Source organism: Theropithecus gelada, chromosome 13, assembly GCF_003255815.1.
Source record: "Theropithecus gelada isolate Dixy chromosome 13, Tgel_1.0, whole genome shotgun sequence".
NCBI lineage: Eukaryota > Metazoa > Chordata > Mammalia > Primates > Cercopithecidae > Theropithecus > Theropithecus gelada.
The window spans coordinates 99,107,460-99,130,611 of record NC_037681.1 but is presented as its reverse complement, the minus strand read 5'-3'; the positions used below and the strand labels follow the sequence as shown (position 1 = coordinate 99,130,611).

Below are 23,152 nucleotides of genomic sequence, written 5' to 3'. Positions count from 1 at the left end.
TTAAAAAGACAAAAAGCAAAAAACATTGGAGCCACAAAAGTAATTGTGAAGATACTTTTTAAAATTTACTGGAGTTATTTTAATGGTAAACATATAATCAGTAGCAAAATATGCACAATGTTTGATGTAAGTTAAACTATATGGTAAGTTATAGAATTATAGACATTGTCAGAATCTTGATTTATCAATGATTACACCTAGTAACAAAGCTAATACTCTTCACTGACAACTGTTGATAAGACAAATAAATAAATTCAGTCAGTCATTTGACATTTATCAGGTAGTAGTTGCCCAAGAATTTCCAATTTCTAAACAAGAAAGTCTGTAAACTTGTCCTATACCTATAACTGAAAAAGATCATTTTCAAACTGGTTGCTAACTTACTTATTTGGAAACAAATGAAACTCAGCCTAGAAACTATGTTTTAGAAAATGCACACAGGATGCTAAAGCCATAGTGAGTCTAATGTGAGTATTGTTCCTCAAATCCCAGTTACTTCAGTTTTGCTGCTTTGGGTGCAGAATGGACTCAAATATACACACGTGAAAGTCCACTTCCCCACATACACTGCATGAAGAAATGTGTAAATGATATAATAACAGGCCATTCAATTTTTATTCTCTCTCTTTCTCCCTATGTCCCTCATTGTCTCTTTATCTCTCTTTCTGTTAGACCATAAACAACTCGTTTTACAGTGATGCTTATTTATGGCCTTTTCTACACTAACCTTTTCTTCCTACATTATTCAAAGAATCTACGGTCTTCTGAACAAGACTTTTGTTTCAGAGATAGTACACACATCCTTTGTTTAGCTTTGCATGTTAGCAGACTTCGTTAATTCACTTATCTTTAGAGACACATTTATATCAGAAAATTTAACTTGATGATTAAAAAATTGGTGAAATACGTGTAGACTTTTGTAATTGGATTTATAGTTTCATCTAAGAACTCACTAAAAATATTTTGAACTTCAGGAAGAGATTTTTAAATGGCTTTAGTAAGCCATTTAAAAGTCCTATTTTCCCAAACGAATTAGTGTTGGTGTGTAGTTGAGGAACTTTGCCATTGCTCTCTCAGCATTACCCGATAAGAACTAATCAGATGACAGATGGAATCTGAAGCTTGTTCAGATGAATTTTTGAGGTGAGTTGGTTACACACAATTTCTGTTTTACTAAGAAATTTATGCATAATAACCTATCCTAGGAGAAATCACAGTTAAACAATTTTGACCATTCATGACTATGTATCTATGAGTTGAAAATCTCAAGATACAGAGCATCATAACTATAGGACAGAATTAAATTTTTGCATTATAATTTCTAATTTTTAACTAGGTGACATCAAGCAATTATCAATTATTTTGACTGTTTTCAGCCTCATGCTTTTCTTTAAAATTATTTACAGATAATATATCTTCGCAAACTAGGTCAAGACTTTCGTTTTATAATCAATCTCATTTTAATATGTCTTTAATTTAATTAAATGATGATTTGATATTCTATTTTAAATTTCATTATTTTACATTTAATTTGGCAAGTGATATGGGAATTTTTTTTTTAAGACTGTCACCCCGGCTGGAATGCAGAGGTACTATCTTGGCTCACTGCAACCTCCGCCTCCTGGGTTGAAGGGATTCTCCTGCCTCAGCCTCCCAATTAGCTGGGATTACAGGCATGCGCCAACACATCCTGCTAATTTTTTTGTATTTTTAGTGGAGACAGGGTTTCACCATGTTGGCTAGGCAGGTCTCAAACTCCCGACCTCAAAAGATCCTCCCACCTTGGTCTCCCAAAGTGCTGGGATTACAAGAGTGAGCCACCGAGCTCAACTGGGAATTTCTTTAAATGAAATGATATATAATTCTTAGTAATTTTTAACAAATTGAGGAACAAGTGGATTTAAATAAGTAACAGTAACACAGTGGTGTGCAGGTACACTACCTAGTTAAGATGATATAAAAATGACTGAAGTTGTTAAATATTGCTTACATCAGTGCCAGTTATTCTCCATGCCACTTACTTCATATTGACTTACTCTCTTAAAATATTCCCTTCTCAAATATGAAAAATACTATTTGAGCAGAAAGATATCAGACTAGTAGAAGTACAGCAGATAGAATTAGCTATCTATCTGTTTATCTGATTGGCAGAGATTGTTTCCCCAATTCAGGGAAAAAAACCAGTAGGGAATAATAATTAAAAAAAAAAACTTCTCACTTTCACTGAAGCTTGACTGAATTTATTCTGTTTCTCCACTGTCCCCACACCATTCCATGAAGTTCTATCTCCATAATTGTGCATTCTAATTTAATTTTTGAACTTCTAAATAAATATTGGCTAGCAAAATTTTGTAAATATTATTCTTCCAGAATAACAAAAAAGTGGCTGGGAGCAGTGGCTCATTCCTGTAATCCCAGCACTTTGGGAGGCTGAGGTAGGTGGATCGCTTGAGGTCAGGAGTTCGTGACCAGCCTGACATGGTAAAACCCCATCTCTACTAAAAATACAAAATTAGCCGAGCACGGCAGCACATGCCTGTAATCCTGGCTACTTGGGAGGCTGAGGCAGGAGAATGGCTTGAACTCAGGAAGCGGAGGTTGTAGTGAGTGAGCCGATATTGCACCACTGCACTCCAGCCTGGGTGACAAAAGCGAAACTCTTTCTCAAAAAATAAATAAATAGGGCTGGATGTGGTGCCTCACGCCTGTAATCCCAGCACTTTGGGAGGCCGAGGTGGGCAGATCACAAGGTCAAGAGATCGAGACCATCCTGGCTAACACGGTGAAACCCCGTCTCTACAAAAAATACAAAAAATAAAAATAAAAATTAGCCGGGCATAGTGGCGGACACCTGTAGTCCCAGCTACTCTGGAGGCTGAAGCAGGAGAATGGCGCGAACCCAGGAGGTGGAGCTTGCAGTGAGCCGAGATCGTGCCACTGCACTCCAACCTGGGCGACAGAGTGAGACTTTGTCTTAAATAAATAAATAAATATAAATTCAATAAAATCATAAACAAGTTAAACTAATGTAATGAACATGTACCACTAAGTCTTCTGCCATATTTTCTTTACATTTTCCATCAGCTAATAAACTGACACAGATACAACTGTATTTAAAACATACTTTGTACCCCCATTTGTAACATAGTTTGAATTAATATTTATTCATTCCTCTCTCTCTAAAGGAAATCAATTTCTGTGTGTTTTAAGCATCTATATATCCATAATAATGTATTTATTCTTTAACATAGTATTGTTTTTTAACATTTACATAAATCTACCATACTATTCAGGTGTTTTGACCTTTTTATTCAAGAAATATGATGTTTTAGAATTAGATATGTAGAGAAATACAGTTTATAAGTTGTAAATGCTGTATTGATTCAATGAAGGAATATTCTATATTTTATTTATGTTTTCTTCAACTGGTAGGCACTATGTTATTTCCCAATTTTCAGTCTCATAAATAATTGTGAAGATACTTTGAAAAATTTACTGGGGTTCTTTTAGTGGTAAACATAAATTGGTATTTCAACATCATAAGCATATTCCATGATTATTCTTGTGCATGTATATTTTTATGTGTATGTAAACATTTATCCAAGACAGATTCATAAAGGAAACAATGGATAGTGTTACGGTCTTTCTGCTCCTTAGGTCAGCTTGGTCTAAGTTCTTGTCTCACCAGGAAGCATTAGGTGCACAGACACCATAGAGTGAGACAGTAAAATTTATTAAGCAAAAGGAAAGCTCTCAGCAAAGAAGGGACAGGGGGCGGGTGGTTCCCCTATCCAAAGGCGGGAAAGTCTCCCATGTGACTGGTTCTGGGGCCTCTTATGGATTCATAAGTGTGTTAATTGGTTTGTGAGTATGCAAAAAAAGATTAAAGTGAAGACACCACTCAAAGGTAGGCACAATAGTGTAAAAGACCAGTTAGGAAAGGGTAGGTATATGTAAAATCGGTGAAGGGTGGGGATCAATCAGAGGAAAGCATGTCAAACAGGAAGACAAGTTCTCAATCCATTCTGAGGATTTAACTTGTAGCTTGCATTTCAGGCTTTAAACTGTCTTCAGCTTGGAGGTGTCGTTTTACTGGGGACCTGCCCCTATTTGCCTAGGTATTTGGTTGTCTCCTGCCACTCTCAATAGGCAGTTAAATATTTCAATCTTAAAATTTAAAATGTACTGCCAAATTGTTATCAAAAATGAATGGGTCTTTATATCCTATTCTATTGTAAGAGAGCTCCACCTTTCCAAATCCTTAATACAAAGTGACAATGTCAATCTTTGCAATTTTGCTAATCTGATAGTTATGAATGTACTCATTTTATGCTTTCTTGATTCCTAGTCAAAAGCACTTTTCACATGCACATTGGCTACTTTAGTATCCACCTCTGTTAGTTACCTGTTTATATCCTTTGTACATTTTTCCATTTAGGCTGTGGAATCTTTTTTAAATGAAATAAATTTGTGTAAATTCTGAATATTCAATTTTGTTGGTTATATACATTGAAAATACATTTTCCCCAATGTGACATTTTTTCTAGTCTTACCTTATAGAGTATTTTCCATACCAATAATAAGTTTTAAACTTTAGTCTGATCAAGTTTTTTTTCTTAATGGCTTGTACTTTGGTGTCATTGAGAAAGGCTTCAGTCCCTAGAGGATATGAAAACATACTACTATGAATATTTATAAAAGTTTCAAATTTTTCATTTTACCAATAGTTTTATAATCTATGTGGATTTTTGGTATGCTATGAGGTGGCAGCATAATTTTCATTTTCATATGCAGATGCTATTATTGTATACAATTTGTTGAACACTTGAATTAATCCCCACTGATTTGCCATGCCATTTTCTTCTCTGTCACAATCGTCCTTAAATGTTTGGGTCAGTTTATTTTGTCCTCTATTTTTTAGTATTGGTCTGTTAGCTTTTCACTCCGCCAACTCCACAGTATTTTTTTTTTATATCTAACTTCAATATGTCTATAACTTCAATAAGTCTTAGTAACTGTTAAGTAAAGGTCAAATTTTCTCATGTTTCTTCTTAAAATATAATCTTGGTTATTTCTACTTCTGTATTCTTCTCTATATCATTGTGATCAGCTTAATATTTTACATGTCTTTATCGATGCTACTTGAAATTAATATATAAATTTGGAAAAAGCCAATGTGGTTATTTATGATATGCCGCATGTGACGTGATTTTGAGTATTCTCATCCATGCAAATGGCATTGTCTGTTGCCTTCTGCTAAACTTGAGATACAGAACTAAGTCTTGTATTTGTGGGTTAGAGATTCTGTATTACAATTATATTAGAGATACTTTAAATCCAGTCGCTGGATTGTCCTTTCAGTAGGTGCCTTGTCTTTCTTGGCTGCATGCTTGCATATGTTCACCCCAACTTCTCTTCTAAGCCCCTTTATATAATCCAAAAACACATGCTGTGTTTCTCAGCTTCCTTTAAGATGAATATACAGCTTCAAATTTTAAGCAATGAAGCTGATGTTGTTCCTTATCTTGAATTAACAATTTTTGTTGTTGTGTTTCTTTTCAGCAGCTACCTCTCATTTATATTTACAAAATAAAAAGCAGCTGTCAATCAGCTTCAGTTCTAGGAATCCTTTTGTTTACAATCCATATTCTGTTCTTTCACATGTATATTTTGTTATTTAATGTAGATATATTTAATTCATTTTAGTTTAATATTTAACATATCATTATTCTCTATTTGGTTCTGAGAATTTCAAAATATTAACTCGCAATACTGTACTGACCAGAAATCTGCTAATAATCTTTAAAAGTTTGAGGGATGAGGCATTTTATATTTGTTTGTTTTGTTTTCAGAGGAAGTTGGAAGAAGCTCTATTGGGGCAGTCAGTAACAAAATCAGTTGAATTAGATGACTGAGAAAATATTACTAAAAAGATAAATATAGTGAGTATAATGAATCTATTACCTACATTCTGATAAAAGCATTTAATGATAAAACTGTTTGCACATTTATTACAATATCAGTGGTGACTGGAACTCATTAGAGATTGTTAAACTGCTATTCCTTAAAATAAAGAAGTTAATTAGTTTACTTGAAGTTCTTATTTACTATCAATTAAAATTTGGTAAAGATAAGTTGTGTGCTCAACAGCTCACAATGACTTTTATTTTTAGTTGTAACAAAAATAGTCTGAAGGCTTTGCCTTGAGGAATTTAAATTTTATTAAAGCTAAATAGGAATTAAAGTTATATTTGGCAATAATGACGTCAGGGAAATATAGCCATAGTTATAATTTTTGACTTCAATGTGGATATGAATAGATATATAACTGGAATACACACAGATATATGCACAAAAAATTTACAAAAACTATGACATTACAGTCCTCACTTATGTATCTGGTCACATTTTAATTGTTGGTATTTATAACTACCTTTTTCCACTACTCATTCTGTATTCCCTTTGTCTTCAGCAAGCGCCTTAGCTGGTCTTGCTTCTTCACCTGGTATGGTGACCCAAATCTTCATTCTAGAAGGGGCTGGACCATTAGTTGTCCTGCCTGAATTGAGTTGTTATAGTTTTCCATTGACCTTAATTGCAGGGCACAGTAATACTGAGAGACACTCTAAGGAATCTCCTATATTTAAGACATATTTTTCCTTACCTCTAAGTTATAGTAGTAGTCCAATTTCCCTTTGTTCATCAAGATCAATTATCTCCAACAGCATTGTAATTCCTTCTTTGCCTATTGATTCAGAAGTATGAGGAACCCAAAGTGGCCTGCTGGAAGTCTTACTTTCCAGGTCTATGAAATCACTGTTGTGTCTCCTGGTAGAACTATTCCTCCTTCTGAAAGTAAGACCAACAGGCCCCCAGAGCATAAGAGCACAAGAACAAGAAGTTAAAAATTTGCTAGTGTGTCCAATTTCACCCCGTAATTCCTAGGCCCATAAATTCTGCCTATTAGAGGAACAGTGCCAAATAATGTTAATTTGGAGTATATAAACCCCTCTGGAGGACCTTGCCCTAATCCTGCAAGGTACTGCCACCTAGCTGGTGCTGTAACTGAATCTTCTAAAGGCCTTTCCACTGTTCTAGCAAGCCAGATGCTTTAGGGTTGCAGGAAACATGGTAGGACAAGTGAATTCCACGAATGCCCCCATGTACCCACTGCCACACTTCTTGGGCTAAATTGAATTCCTTGACCAGAAGCAAAGCTACATGGAACAAAATGACTATGGCTAGGCTTACCGTATTCTGTAGGTCCACGGGTGGTTGTTTTGGAAGAAGCATTGCATGCAGGGAAGGCAAATTCTTCTCCAGAGTAAGTATCTATTCTAACAAAGGCAACACACTTGCCTTTCCATGTTGGAAATAGTCCAGTATAATCGACCTGCCACTAGGTAGTTGGAATGCTGCCTTATCAGGGGGTCAGTGTTGATCTCTGCGGCTGACAGATTGGTCACTCAGCAGTGCTGTAGGTAGGCTGATTTTGGTGTGTGGAAGTTCATGTTTCTGAGCCCTTGCATAATTTTCATTCTTACTACCATGGCTACTTTTTCATGAAATTTGAAAAATACATTAAAGTGGCTGCATTTTCCTTGGATTCATGGCATTAACTTTTCTACTGCCAGAATAAATAGAACCTTCACTAACGTGCTAAGGTTTTTTGTTAAAAATACATTTAATTTCTACATTTTTTCCTTCAAGTTTTGCAATTGAAAATTCATCCAATCTGCATACATCTATGTCATCACAATAGCACAAAATTGTTCACAATGCTTATATTTTTATCATATTTATATATCTATTGATATATCATTAGATATATAATCATGTATAATTTCTTAGGATAGAGAGAACTGTTTGGCAAAGTGAATAAACATTTCAGCTAGTTAGTTATATATTTCCAGAATGTTTTTCAAATGTTTTTGATGAGTGGACAGCTACACCTTTTTCAAATGGGAGAAATTGGCCAAAACAAAGGAATTATAGGCCCTGTACAATTCTAAAATCCAATGGGCCAGTCAAATCTTAAAGGTTCAAAACAACCTCCTTTGATTTCATGTCTCACATCCAGGTAACACTGATGCATGAGATGGGTTCCCATGGTCTTGGCAGCTCCACGACAGTAACTTTTCAGGGTATGGTTCCTCTTTTGGCTGCTTCCACAGGCTGGCATTGTCTGTGGCTTTTCCAGATGCATGGTGCAAGCTGTCAGTGGATCTACCATTCTGGGATCTGGAGGCCTGTGGCCCTCTTCTCACAGCTCCACTAGGGAGTGCCCAGTGGGGACTCTGTGTCAGGGCTTCCACCCAACATTTCCTTTCTGCATTGCCCTAGCAGAGGTTCTCCATGAAAGCTCTGCCCCATTCAGCACACCTCTGCCTGCACACCCAGGCATTTCCATACCTCTTCTGAAATCTAAGTGGAGGCTCACAAACCTCATTTTTTGACTTCTATGTACCCGTAGGGCTAACAGCATGTGGAGGCTGCCAAGGCTTAGGGCTTACATCCTCTGAAGCCACAGCCTGAGATGTACCTTGGCCTCTTTTAGCCATGACTCGGACAAAAGGCACCAAGTCCCAGGACTGCAGAAAGTAGCAAGGGCCTGCACCTGGCCCAGGAATTTAATATTTCCTCCCAGGCCTCTTGTCCTGTGATGGGAGTAGCTGCCATGAAGACCTCTGACAAGCCCTGGAGACAATTTCCCCATTGTCTTTGTGATTAACATTTGTCTCCTCGTTACTTAAGCATATTTCTGCAGCTGGCTTGAATTTCTCCCCAGAAAATGGGCTTTGCTTTTCTATTGCATTGTCAGGCTGCAATTTTCCAAACTCTCATGCTCTGTTTCCTCTTGAATGCTTTGTCACTTAGACATTTCTTCTGCTAGATACCCTAAATCATCTCTCTCAAGTTCAAAGTTCCACAGATCTGTAGGGCAGGGGCAAAATGCCCCCAGTCTCTGTTAAACACAGCAAGAGTGACTTTTACTCCAGTTCCCAACGAGTTCCTCATTTCCATTCGAGACCACCTCAGCCTGGACTTCACTGTCCATATCACTATCAGTATTTTGGTCAAAGTCATTAAACAAGTCTCTAGAACCCAGTCTTGATACGAATTTACTATGTTGGTCCATTCTCATGCTACTAATAAAGATATATACAAGACTGGATAATTTATAAAGGAAAGAAGTTTAATTGACTCACAGTTCCACATGCCCGGGGAGGCCTCACAATCGTGGTGGAAAGGAAAGCAAGACATGTCTTCTGTGGCAGCAGGCAAGAGAGATTGTGCAGGGGAACTCCTACTCATGAAACCATCAGATGTTGTGAGACTTGTACATTACCATGAGAACAGTATGGGGGAAACCACTACCATGATTCAATTACATTCACCTGGCTCCGCCCTTGACGTGTAGATATTGTTACAATTCAAGGTGAGATTTGTGTGGGGACACAGCCAAATCCTATCAGAGGGGTTCTAATGTTTAAATAATACTTTAATCCTATTTACAAGGATAAAGTTTTAAGTCATGGCAACAGATATGAAGGTAATTATTTATACAAGCACATATAAATGGCGATGGGACTGTGGACATTTGTGGAGTTTCTAAGTTTATCCTATTTTCTCTAGAAAGCAAAACATAGTTGAAATTAAGAATTAAGAAGTATGTGTCAGATATTTGAGGAGAAAGGAGAAAGTAGAGAATACTTGTCATGAGAGAATGTTTGGACTAAGGAAATATAATATGAGTGCAGGCAAGTGCTATGCAAACTATTTCTGTGCGCACTCATGGTCAAACCTCTCTTTATTGAGTAAAAAGAAGATTACTCTTCCAAGCATCTTTGCAGTTACTTGGCTGAATGTGATGTGTTCTGCCCATTGACTCTGAGTAGAAAAGGCATGTGTAATTTCTCATCTGAAGTCAATGGAAGCCACCTTTCAAAATGGTGCCATCAAAGAGTGGGCTAAGTCTGCATGCTCAATTGTAGGTTGGATGTGAGATATCTTGGTAATGTGACAAACCTATAGGAGAGTTGCGTGGGTGGAAAATAAATATATGTATGTTAAGTGGCTGTTTTAAAATAAACTTATGTATGTTAAATGTCTTTGTTTTGTTACTATACTGTATACAAATGTAACCTGAAATAATTGAGTGCTAAAAAGCCACTCTAGCACTAGTGGTTATGACTTTAAAAGTGAGTTTCTTTCTCTTTTCTTTTTTTTTCTTTCTCTCTTTCTTTCTCTTCCTTCCTTCCTTCCTTCCTTCCTTCCTTCCTTTCTTTCTTTCCTTCTTTCTTTCTTTCTTTCTTTCTTTCTTTCTTTCTTTCTTTCTTTCTTTCTTTCTTTCTTTCTTTCTTTCTTTTTCTTTCTTTCTTTCTTTCTTTTTCTTTCTTTCTTTCTTCTTCTCCTCCTCCTCCTTCCTTCCTCCCTTCCTTCCTCCCTCCCTTCCTCCCTTCCTCCCTCCCTCTCTCCCGCCCTTCCTTCCTTCCTTCCTTCCTTCCTTCCTTCCTTCCTTCCTTCCTTTCTTCCTTCTTTCCTTCCTTCTTTCCTTCTTTCCTTCTTTTTCTTGCTTGCTTAGTTTCTTGCTTTCTGTGCTTTCTTGCTTTCTTCTTTTTCATTCTCTCTCTTTCTTTTCTTTCTTTCTTTCTTTTTTAAATAGAGACAGGGTCTCACTCTGTCACCCAGGCTGGAGGGCAGTGCAGTGGCAAAACATCCTGTGCTCAAGCCATCCTCCTGCCTCAGCCTCCTTAGTAGCTGGGACTACCAGTGCAGCACCATGCCTAACCATTTTTCTTTTCCTTTAATTTTTTATAGAGACACAATCTCTTGCTATGTTGTCCAGGCTGGTTTCAAACTCTTGGCCTCAAGCAATTCTTCTTTTTCTTTGGCCTCTTAAAGTGCAAACTGTTGAAATTACAGGTGTAAGCCACACCCCCAACCTAAAAGTCATTTCTTTAAACAAATACGGTAGCAGGGGTCCAGGTAGAAGGCAGGCAGAATATTGGCTTCTCCCAAGGAAGTATAAAAAAACAAGAAAGGGGCACAAAAGTTGAATGAGTATATGATGAAATATTAGATTACTGGAGCAATGAATTAATACTGGGTTGGGTGAAAAAGAAGAAAAGTAAAATTCAGGAAAAAGTTGTAGGAGTCATAATTTGTGGTTTCTGAGAAGCTCAGAGAATTGTTGGTTTTGAGGTAATAGGATGAATATGGAAAGACGGAGTGATGTGGAGAGATGGAGTTGTTGTAAAGAAAATGGAGCACTTGCAGTTGCAATTTTTGTGTGTAGGAATATGAGCAAATCTATGGAATGCCATCAGAATAAGGGGATAATACGGAGTAGGGCACTTTGACAGAGAAGGAGATTGAAATAACCAAGAATTTTGTGAAAACAAATGACCATGTAGTTGGTACATAATGAACCACATCTACTTGAAGATGCGTGTCTTTTCTCAAAATTAGTGCAATTTTCTGCTATTTGTTTTACAATTTTCTCTCACCTGAAATAATTCTATGTAAAAGTTTCTTCTGATTTTCTTTTTAATTTTGTTTACATTTGCTATTATATTGCAATCATTATATTAGAACCATTTATCTGTTTTTCCTAAGTTCAGGAAAAATGTCTCAAGGTACCCTTTCTACTATACTGGTTACTATTCCCATTGCATAAAATATCTGGCACTGGTATATTTTAAATAAATATTCTATTTTCTTATCAAAATATAAGATATGTAAGAATTACAGAAGAAGCAAATATATCCTGCAAAGAACCAATATCCCTTAATTCTCCGGAAAATTTCTGTCACATAAAGATGTACCTTATGCTTTCTAATGACTACTGATCTCTAAGTTAATACCCAACATTTTAAAACAGCTTCCTCTGTGATTTCTTCTTATGTTTACCTTTGAAATATGAAGCCTGCCTTCCCCCACTTCATCCTCACGTACTACTGGAGACAGGATTAAGTGCTTTGCATTTTATTCCCATTCATTGCCAAAATAATTATATATTACATATATAGGATAAAATATTTAATATATAATTATGTTATATATTAATTACATAGTATGTGCTATCAATATGTTAGATTACGTTAATTATAATAATATATTACATATTAGAAGTCACATATTAAATCATTAAGAAAATCATGGGCTAATATATAACATAATTACATGGTCATACATGAGAAATAAAACATAAGAAAAAGATTAATAAAGATAGTTGGAAATAGCATGATTAATGAGAAAAAGCAGATTCTGGAAATTCTAATATTTGAAGTATGTAAAAAACAAAGAACAATTTACTTATGCAATAGTATGATAAACTTGAATTTAAGGGAAATTTTTTTAAAATAGGATTATAATTGAATTTAAAAAGTGTGTGAATTTTAAGTTTATATTGTATTTATTTGTAAAAATTGAAATTGCGTAAATATCAACATAGATTTGACATGTGAAAGTGAATTAATTATACGAATAAAATATTAGGTAATCAGGTAATCAACATCTCAAACATAAAGTTTTTAAAATTGAAATTTATTTTAAAAAATTATTTTGAATATTAATATAGTTTTAAGAGATAAAGAGGGGAGAATCTGATATCAGTACCATTTTTTTAAGAAAAATGGATAGAAATCTAATTGAAGTAGCGTTTCTTAAGTCAGGAAGAGTGGAGAGATATCAACTTAGAATATAGGGGTTTATAAACTTTATAAATGTTGTGAGAAGTACTTTGTTACAATTTAAGAGACTTCAACCTTTATGTAAATACATAAACATATGCATATATAACTCCACTTATCCTTCAACAAAGCATGAAAATCCCACATTTAGAAAAGTGTACTCTTCCTTATTGATCATAATATCACAAGTGTGAAACAAAATATTTCCTTTGAAAAATTTTAAAAGAGGGAGAAAGAATTGCTTTTTAAACATGAGGTAATACTCTTGTCATACACAATATTATTTATAAATCTACATATTTAAGTGGAAAAAACCTAAATTTGGCTGTGGAGATGTGTCTTAGGGTGAGTAGAAATCAGAATTTTATATTTACTAAATTACTTTTAAATGATTGTAAACTACAACAACATATATTTGTCTTATTTCATTTCTATGATGTAATTTTCCTTTATTTTATAAATAAAGTTATCCTTTGTTAAAGAATTTATCTGATTTAATTTTTTTTCCTCCTGCAGGAATATAATTCTCTGTCATTTGCTTTATTTATTTATTTATTTAGAGACAGTCTTGCTCTGTTGCCCAGGCTGGAGTGCTGTGGCAGGATCTTGGCTCACTGCAACCTCCAACCACCCAGGTTCAAGCGACTTTCCTGTCTCAGCCTCTTGAGGAGCCGGGATTACAGGCATGCGCCACCATACCTGGCTAATTTTTGTATTTTTAGTAGAGACAGGGTTTTACTATGTTGTCCAGACTGGTCTCAAACTCCTAACCTCAAGCTATCTGCCCACCTTGGCTTCCCAAAGTGCTGAGATTACAGACATGAGCCACCACCCCTGGCCTGTCATTCGCTTTTATAATAAAGTATATACAGAGTATTTGCAAAGACAGTTACATCTGAATAAAATATATTTATAAATTCTTACAATATTTTCTCAAAAACCGCTTAACCACCTTTTAAACTTCAAATATTCTGTGACATTCTGAGAATAGAAGATAAAACTAAAAATGTTATAGGAACAAAGCAAATAGAGAACTCTTTAACTGAGAGATGGTGGGGAAAAGAAATAAAGATGTTGACATAGATGTAGCCATAATCTAAAACACATCTCATTTAAATTTAAAGATTAAATTTGTTCCACTTTGGTAAAATGTAGCCTCAAATATTAATTTTGGGTTTGTTATCACAAAGTACATAATGCTATAGACTGTGTAACAATTAGAGAAAGAGGAGAGAAACATAAAGGGCGGCTCGACAGTAACAGTCACAGGTTTATTTTGAATAAATCTGAGAGGGGCAGCTGACCGAGTTAGGTCAGAGTTATACTCTCTTATAGACTAAGAGTTTTTAAGGATTCAGGGTGGGAGAGTTTATCAGAGGCTTGGACTGATTCTGTGCCTCTTTGTTGTGCTTATCTGGGAGGGAGAATTGTGTGTCTGTTCCCATACATCTTTCTGCAGCTGCAGGCATACCCGCTGCGGAGACTGCTTTTAGCCTCCCTATCTCAGTGCACCTGAAAGGAAAGGAATGTGCTTATTAAGGCCCACTGTTTTACTGGGGCCCATTGTATGAAAGTGAAGTTTGGCAGTTACTCAAAAATTTTCTCCCACCTCCCTCTGTGCCCAAGCTGTCTTATCTGTGTTTTATGGTCTGCTCTTTCTGGCTGCTTGTAGTTCCAAGAGAAATGATATACTTGAAATGCATGAGGCTAGAAAGGGAGCTGGAATTTAAAGTGGTGGTGTTTGTGTGAGATGATGGTGCTCCTGCTCTATCAGACTGAAATTTACATTACATACCATTTGATAATTTCAAAGAAGAGAGTACTACGATATATACTGAAATATGTGTTCCTCTTTCTCTTTGGGCTCTTTGGTCTGCCTTTGTTTCTTTTTTATTTATGCATTTGCATAAAAGATTAATATGTGATTTTTAATTTTAGAGAAATGTACTATTTCTAAAATTTAAATACATTTTGACACACTAGGACTTGATGGTTTCATTCAAGATTATGTTTTTGGAGAGAGTCACATTGATACATGTAGCTTGAATTTATTCATTGTAGCTGCTATATGGTATTCCACTGAAAAGGGAAACATATTTATTATTCTAAAGGGGACTGGTTTTAATTTGTTTGTTTTTTCAGTTGTTGGAAAAATGTGTTGTAATGAACATCTTCAATATCTTTCCTTAGATGTAGCTGTGTGTCCAAGAATTATTCCAGGTGGGCACTGACAATTAGAATTTCCTTGTGATCTGGGCATGCACTTCTATCTGTTTAAAACAGTTTTTCTGCCAGCCCTCAGGTCACAATTTTCAGTACAGATTAATGCTGTACCAGTTTGTTGGGGATAATAACATTACTTTGCTTTCTGGCTGAGGAAGGCAGAACTAAGTCTATTTCTCTTCCCTGGAAGGGTTGTAGTAATTTAGGAAGCTCTGATTTCAGATTAATCTTATCAGCATACTCCAGAAAGGAGGCATTTGCTTAGTTTTCTTTCTTTCTGACAACTATCACATCTCTGTCAAATATCTAAATCCTGTTATATCACTTTTTGCAACTCTGCTTTATCACAATCCATGGGATATTTTGAAAATCCATGATACATTTACATGTGAATTCTGTTAAGGAACATGAGAATTGCCTCTAGATGGCCTGTACTGGACTGTAGTCTAGGGTGTATAGTTAGTCAAAAATGCAATGAGTACAATAAAATACATCATAAATTATTCTTCGTGTGGTTTTATTAGAAATAGGCACAGATCTTGCTCAACAGGATAAAAGAGTCTGACCTCTCTTGTCTTCATTTATACACAATTGTTGCTTCATTTTCATCTGTAATTCAGTCACTGTTTCCTTTCTCAAGGAAATCTTGAGATAGCGATCTTGGTTTTATATTTTGTTTTCACATTACCTTCAAGCATACTGAAAACATTCTACTATATCACTATGATACAAATAGTGAAGTTGACTAGATTTCACCAAATCAATTTTTAAAATAAGAAAAAATACAGATGTTTTGCTGTTCCTGCTCCATTTAGCAGTTTTACCACGTTTCTGAATTCTTCCTCAGATTAGGAATATATTTAACTCTGCTCTTGTATTATAAAAACTAACTGCGGTATCTGTCACTGTTAAATGCATGATAGGACAGTGTCTTCCAGGCTCATCCACATTGTGGCAAATGGCAATATCTCATTCTTTTTTCAGGACTGAATAATATTTTATTGCATATATACATATACCATGATTTATGTATCCACTTATCCATTGACAGAGACTTCGTATCTTGGCTGTTGTGAATAATGCTACAATGAACATGGAAGGTCAGGTATCTTTATTAGGTGGTAATTTAATTTCCTTTGGGTATATCCTCAGAAGATGGATTGCTAAGTCATATGCTAGTTCTATGTTTATATCTTTATTTTTGTTTTATTTATTTTATTTTAAGTTCTGGGATACATGTGCAGGATGTGCAGGTTTGTTGCACAGGTAAGTGCGTGTTTACCTATATAACATCACCTAATACCTAGGTAGTAGGTATTATTCCTTAGGTATTAAGACCAGCATGCATTAGCTATTTTTCTTGACGCTCTTCCTCCAGTTACACCCTACCCCTGACAGCCCCCAGAGTGTGTTGTTCCCTCCCTGTGTCCAAGTATTCTTATTGTTCAGCCCCCACTTGTAAGTGAGAACATGTGGTGTTTGGTTTTCTGTTCCTGCATTAACTTTTGCTGAGAATAATGACTTCCAGCTCCACCCATATCCCTGCAAAGGACATGATGTCATTCGTTTTCATGGGTGCATAGTATTCCATGGTATACATGTGCCACATTTTCTTTATCCAGTCTATCATTGATGAACATTTGGGTTGATTCCGTGTCTTTGCTAATGTGAATAGTGCTTCATTGAACCTACGTGTGCATGTATCTTTATAATAGAATGATTTATATTCCTTTGGGATTCCTGGCTCAAATAATATTTCTATTCCTAGGTCTTTGAGGAAATGCCCCACCATCTTCCACAATAATTGAACTAATTTACATTCCTATTAACAGTGTAAAAGCACCCATATTTCTCCACAGCCTCACCAGCATCTGTTGTTTCTTGACTTTTTAATAATTACCATTCTGACTGGCATGAGGTGGTATCTCATTGTGGTTTTTGATTTGCATTTCTCTAACAATCAGTGATGTTAAGCTGTTTTTCATGTTTCTTGGCCACATAAATGTCTTCTTTTGAGAAGTATATGTTCATGTCTTTTTGCCAACTTTTAAGTGGTGTTGTTTTTTCTTGTAAGTTTGTTTAATTTCTGTGTAGATTCTGGATATTAGACCTTTTTCTAATGGCAGCATGCAAAATGAGGAGATTTTAGCTGCTCTTACCATAAAAACACACAAAAAATGGACAACTATGTGAGACAATAAATATATTAATTTGCTTCACTACAGAAACCTTTTTGCTATCTGTATGTATCCTATAACATCTTGTTGTATACCTAAATATATAAAATAACATTTATTTTTAACATTAAAATAATGCATGATAGAGAGCCCTTCTTAGGGGCCCAACTGTATATGAACTCTTTTTATTTATCCTTCTAAGTATGTTTTTTTGTGGAACCTGTAGAATCTCAGTTTTGGTTACTATATGATACCGATTGAAAGAACTTTTTTCTATTGATTATGTGTTCTTCCATAAACTTTGCTTTTACCAGGTCCTGACATTTGAGAATAAAAAAGTTAAAATCTGGCCCTCTTTTTCCTTCTGCCTGTACTCTAATCAATCATCCCTTCCTTGAAGCGATAAGTATAACACACCTTAGCTACCTTACCTACCATAAAATAAAAAGTGATGCAAGGATTCAAAAACAGAACAACAACAAAATATTATTGATACATGAAGACATAAATAATATTAATTCCAGATTTACATATCTGGCTTTAAAAAGGAAAGGTAAGATGGTCTTGATTTATACTTAAATGAAAATAATTAGAAAACAAGGAAAAAACTAGAAATCATCTATTTTCAGTTATTGTACGATAGACAGTGGCAAAGTATGATTCTTGAGAAACAAGAAACAAATGAAGTGAGTCTTACTATGTCGAGGAAATTCCTGACCTGTTTTCTAGTAAGAAAAGAAAATATAATTTGGTGATGTTGATATATTGAGAATTTATTTATATGACATGGATTTAGAATAGTCAAATACACTTTGAAAAAGGAACACTTTTGGAAGACTGACACTATCTGATTTCAAGACTTAACAAAGTTAAAAAAAGCACATTTTGGTCTTATTGTAAGGATAGTCACATTGACCAATGGAACTGAATAGATAGGCCTATTCATATATAATCCATTTTTTTTTTTTTTACAAAGTTCCTAAAGATGACAAGTTGGTATAACACAAGAAAAAATAGTATTTTAAACAAATGGTAGTGAGACATACAGATATCCACATGGAGAACAAAAAGAAAGATCAAGCTCAAATTCCATGAAAACAATCCCTAAATAAATCATAAATCTTCAGTTAACATATTCCTTCTATAAACAATAAATTTTGAAAAATGACTTTGGGTTAGGCAGATATTTTTCAAGTAGTACACAAAAGTACTCAAATTATACATGCAAAAGTATTGAAAGAAATGTTTTTATAAATAAGAAAACGGCCAGGTTCAGTGGCTCACGCCTGTAATCCCAGCACTTTGGGAGGCCGAGGCGGGCGGATCACGAGGTCAGGAGATCGATACCATCCTGGCTAACACAGTGAAACTCTGGCTCTACTAAAAATACAAAAAAAAAAAAAAATTAGCCGGGCGTGGTGGCAGGTGCCTGTAGTCCCAGCTACTCTGGAGGCTGAGGCAGGAGAATGGCGTGAACCCGGGAGGCGGAGCTTGCAGTGAGCGGAGATCGCACCACTGCACTCCAGCCTGGGCCACAGAGAGAGACTACGTCTCAAAAATAAATAAATAAATAAATAAATAAATAAATAATAATAATAATAATATAATATAATTTTTAAAAGGCACCAATGACTGGATTTAGAGTCCATTCTGAATTCAAGGTTATTTCGTCTTGATCCTTAACTAATTACATCGGCAAAGACCCTGTTTCCATATATGATCACATTCTGAGGTTCTAGGTGGACAGGAGTGGAGGGAAGAGGCACTTTCCAAGTCACATACCATACTTTAAATATAGATTGATTTTGTTTTATTTAGCTGATTATTTTGGCAAGGAACAAATACTCAAGTTACATTAAATATGGGAAATTCATCATAAGAATATTAAGCATAAAATCAGGAAAGAGCAAGAATCTAAGTCATGAATAGAATGAATAAATAAAACCTACAAAGGTGAGAGCAGGAGTGTTAAAATCCTAGATGACCATGTTTTTTCATACTACATGGGTGAGAGTATAAATGTGCTTTTATCTTTCTCCTGAATTTTTACTCCAAGGATACGTAATGAATTATACAGATGAACATTTTTTTATAGTAAATGCTTTGCTATTATTGCAATACAAAAAACAAGAAATAAACTTACAAAGTACTATCTAAATTATTTATATCCACGTAATGGATGGAAAGTTAAATGATGTTTGAAAAAACTGCATTAGCTGTCAGAAATCTATATATGATATACTTAAACTACAGAGTACCTTAATAAAAAGAAATACAACATAATTAATTTACATATTAGAACAATAAAAGCGACTTAAGATTTTTCTTTCCTATGAAATACAAGTCTGAATCCAGAGTCTTATATTTGTAGTGAGAAATAGTTCTGTAACAACTGTTTTATTTTCCCTCAGTGTTATTGATTTAGTCAGGCTTCCTATAAACAGGGATAGTTCTATCAATCTATATATTATCAATATTTTCTAAGTTTTAGCATAGGCTATAATATATTACTATTTAATTTTTCTAATCTCTTGAGTACTCAAGTCAATATACTTGTTATATTTTATTTTTCATCTATATATTTGTATCTTCTTCTTTTTAATTGATTAGCCTTACTAGATTGTAACTATTACATTGATTTTTAAAAAAAATATATGTTTCATAGAATAATTTTATGTCATTGCTTATAAAATAAGCTGTTTTGTACTTAGAAATGTGTATGTGTATATTTCAGAAATTACATCATGTAAATCAATGTGAGCAGACACAAGAACTCTGTGCAACGGCTCTACACTGAGAAAATCTAGCAATATTAGTCAGCCTTAGCAATTAACTTTAGAGTTATATATGAGTGGTATGTCCAGGTACACTTTGGTTGTTTGTTCTAATGCCTATTGCAAAAAAATAGCACCATTAGCAGAATTTGTCCAAGCTGGGTTGAGAAAGCCTGTAAGCTAAATTTATTTAAACAAACAAACAACAACAATAAAACACTACCGAGACCCAAGTAATTCTGTTATGCCATCCTTTTGAAAGTGTTAAAATTCAAGAAAGAAAAAACCGTATATCTCTATTTTACAGTGGAGAAGTAAGCATCATGTATTAGCAGAATGGAGTTGATGTCTTAAGAAATATGACATGAGTAGAAAATAAGAGCTTGCCCTGGAGCAGGGCACCTGTGAAGTCAGGGCCCCAAGTGGAATGGAGGATAAATGGTGGTTCCCAAGCAGGACAGCACCTGCTGAGTGTGTGACACCCAAACACTAAGAGATGTGTTCTGGTAACCAACAAAGATTTTTCTCAGTTATGGGATGAGGCAGGTTTTCTTTTGTAGAGTGTCATACTCAATTGTACTTTCAAACTATTCTACAATGAAGTTAAATTTTATGTATGTACTTGTTATAATAAAAATTTTACTGTCAAAATAATTTTACATGAAAAAACATGCATTCATTTAAGAATTCTAAAAGATTCACAACTACACAAATATATTTACATTGTTTAAAACACACAAGGATTTTTTAAAAATTTGGAATACTGAAACATGAATTCAACTTTAGCTATTCAATTTCTTAAAATTAAAAAAAAAACTTTTAGTTTCAGAGGTATATGTGCAAGTTTGTTATATAGGTAAATTGCATGTCATGGGGGTTTGGTGTACAGAATATTTTATCACCTAGGTAATAAGTATAGTACCGGATAGGTAATTTTTTTAATCCTCACCCTCCTCACACTCTCCACCCTCAAGTAGGCCACAGTGTCTATTGTTCCTTTCTTTGTGTCCATGTGTACTCAAAGTTTAGTTCCCATTTATAAGTGAGAACGTGTAGTATTTGTTTTTCTGTTTCTGAATTAGTTTGCTTAGGATGTTGGCCTCCACCTCCATCCATATTGCTGCAAAGGATATAATCTAATCCTTTTATATACCTGCATAGTATTCTATGATGTATATGTGTCACATTTTTTTTATCCAGTCTATAGTTGATGGGCATTTAGGTTGATTCCATGTCTTTGCTATTGTAAGTAGTGCTGAGATGAACATAGGCATGCATGTGTCTTTATGGTAGAATAATTTATCTTCCTTTCAGTATATACCCAGTAATGGGATTGCTGTGTCGAATGGTAGATGTGTTCTAAGTTATCTGAGAAATCATGAAACTGCTTTCCGCAGTGGCTGCACTAATTTACGTTCCCACCAGCAGTGTACAAGTTTTCCCTTTTCTCTGCTGCCTCACCAACTTCTGTTATTTTTCTGACTTTTTAATAATAGCCATTCTGACTAGTATGAGATGTTATCTCATTGTGATTTTGATTTGCATTTCCCTAAGGATTAGTGATGTTGGGCATTTTTTCACATGTTTTCTGGCCATGTGGATGTCTTCTTTTGAAAAGTTCTGTTCATCTCCTCTGCCTACTTTTTAATGGGGTTATTTTTGGCTTATAAATTTAAGTTCCTTATAGATGCTGAATATTAGACCTTTGTCAGATGCATAGTATGCAAATATTTGCCCCCATTCTGTATGTCGTCTGTTTACTCTGTTGATCGTTTCTTTTGCTGTGCAGAAGCTCTTTAGTTTAACTAGGTCCTATTTGTCAATTTTTGAATTTCTGTTGCAGTTGCTTTTGGTGTCTTTGTCACGAAATCTTTGCCAGGGCCTGTGTCCAGAATGACGTTTCCTAGGTTATCTTCCTGGGCTTCTATAGTTTTAGGTTTTGCATTTGTCTTTAATCACTTGAATTGATTTTTGTATATGGTACAAGGAAGTGGTCCAGTTTCAATTCTCTGCATATGGCTAACCAGTTTTCCATAGCTGTTCAATTTCAGAGTGCAAGGTAATGTTTATAAGCCCCCACAAGTTTAAAATATTATAGAATCAAGATGATCAGCAAATTACAATTCATGCACCTGAATTCACCTAAAAGGCAAGATTACTGCAAAATAATTGTGTCCCAGAGCACGGGATAAAAAAGACAATGTGTGAAAAGAATCACAAAGGATTTGTAGTTTGGTTATTCTTTTATTCAAAATATTAGCTTAGGAGTCAGAGACACCATAAATAAATATGTAAGTCTACTAATTATGAGCTGTATGTATTTTTCAAAATTACTTTATGCATCAGTTTCCATTTCCTTGTTTATAAAATAGCACTAGTAATAACTATCTTATTAGATTTTTAAAATAAATATTATATGGGAAAAGATATAACATAATGAGCCCAGTGACCCATATAATATTCTCAAAATAGAAACTGTGATTAATATATAGAGTTAAATATTAGTTCATAAAAGTATTGATGACTTTAATTACACTACTACCTTGATAAAATAAAATGTATTTGAATGGTCTTTCTGATTTCCTGAAGGTCTCCTCACTTCATTTCTCATGCCACTAGAAGTTATAAAACGTGGTGTATGTTTAATTAAGAATTCCCATATCCCTATTATAATTATAGAACGCACAGCCTCTGTTAACATACAGTATGCAGAACACGTTTCCTAAAGCAAGTTCTAAATGGGGGTAGACTCAGAGGTCCCTGAAGGCAGTTACCAATCAGCTGACTGCTAAATGGAATAACCTCAGAATTGCATTAGAGACTTTGATCCCACATAAAAAGCTCTTGTTGAACAGACATAATGAAAGAAGTCATTAACTTTGGGGTAGCTGTGTGTGTGTGTGTGTGTATGAATGAATGAGATCATATCATTTTTCAATTAGAGAATAGTTAACTAATTGTCTGGTATTTGTATTATATGTGGAGACAGCCCCTGTGTTGGTCTCGATTTGGGTTAGATTGCTAAAATTCATTTGTCATTCCACCTTGAGATTTAAGATCTATTATTAAAAGTTTTACATTTTACTGATTCAGAATTAAAAGATTCTTTTGGCTTGTGAGTCTACAAAAATATAGAACTCCCCAACTCAATTAAACACTTTTTTTATGCTTTGTGGAAGGAGCAAGTCCTGAGAAGTTATTGTTGTTTGGATTATTTCTGGTACCTGTGTTTCTTGGTTGTCTTCCAGTTTTGATTTTTTTTTTTTTTTTTTTTTTTTTTTTT

General features: G+C 34.7%; 1 long non-coding RNA gene across 1 annotated transcript in view; it reads left to right on the top strand.

Annotated features, from left to right (window-relative positions):
- Nucleotides 1-799: 799 nt before the first annotated feature.
- LOC112605269 overlaps nt 800-23,152 on the top strand; it is a 557,341-nt gene continuing 534,988 nt past the window's right edge. Inside the window, exon 1 of the long non-coding RNA XR_003115386.1 lies at nt 800-1,143. This is a non-coding gene — a long non-coding RNA (uncharacterized LOC112605269). The remainder of the gene's footprint in view (nt 1,144-23,152) is intronic.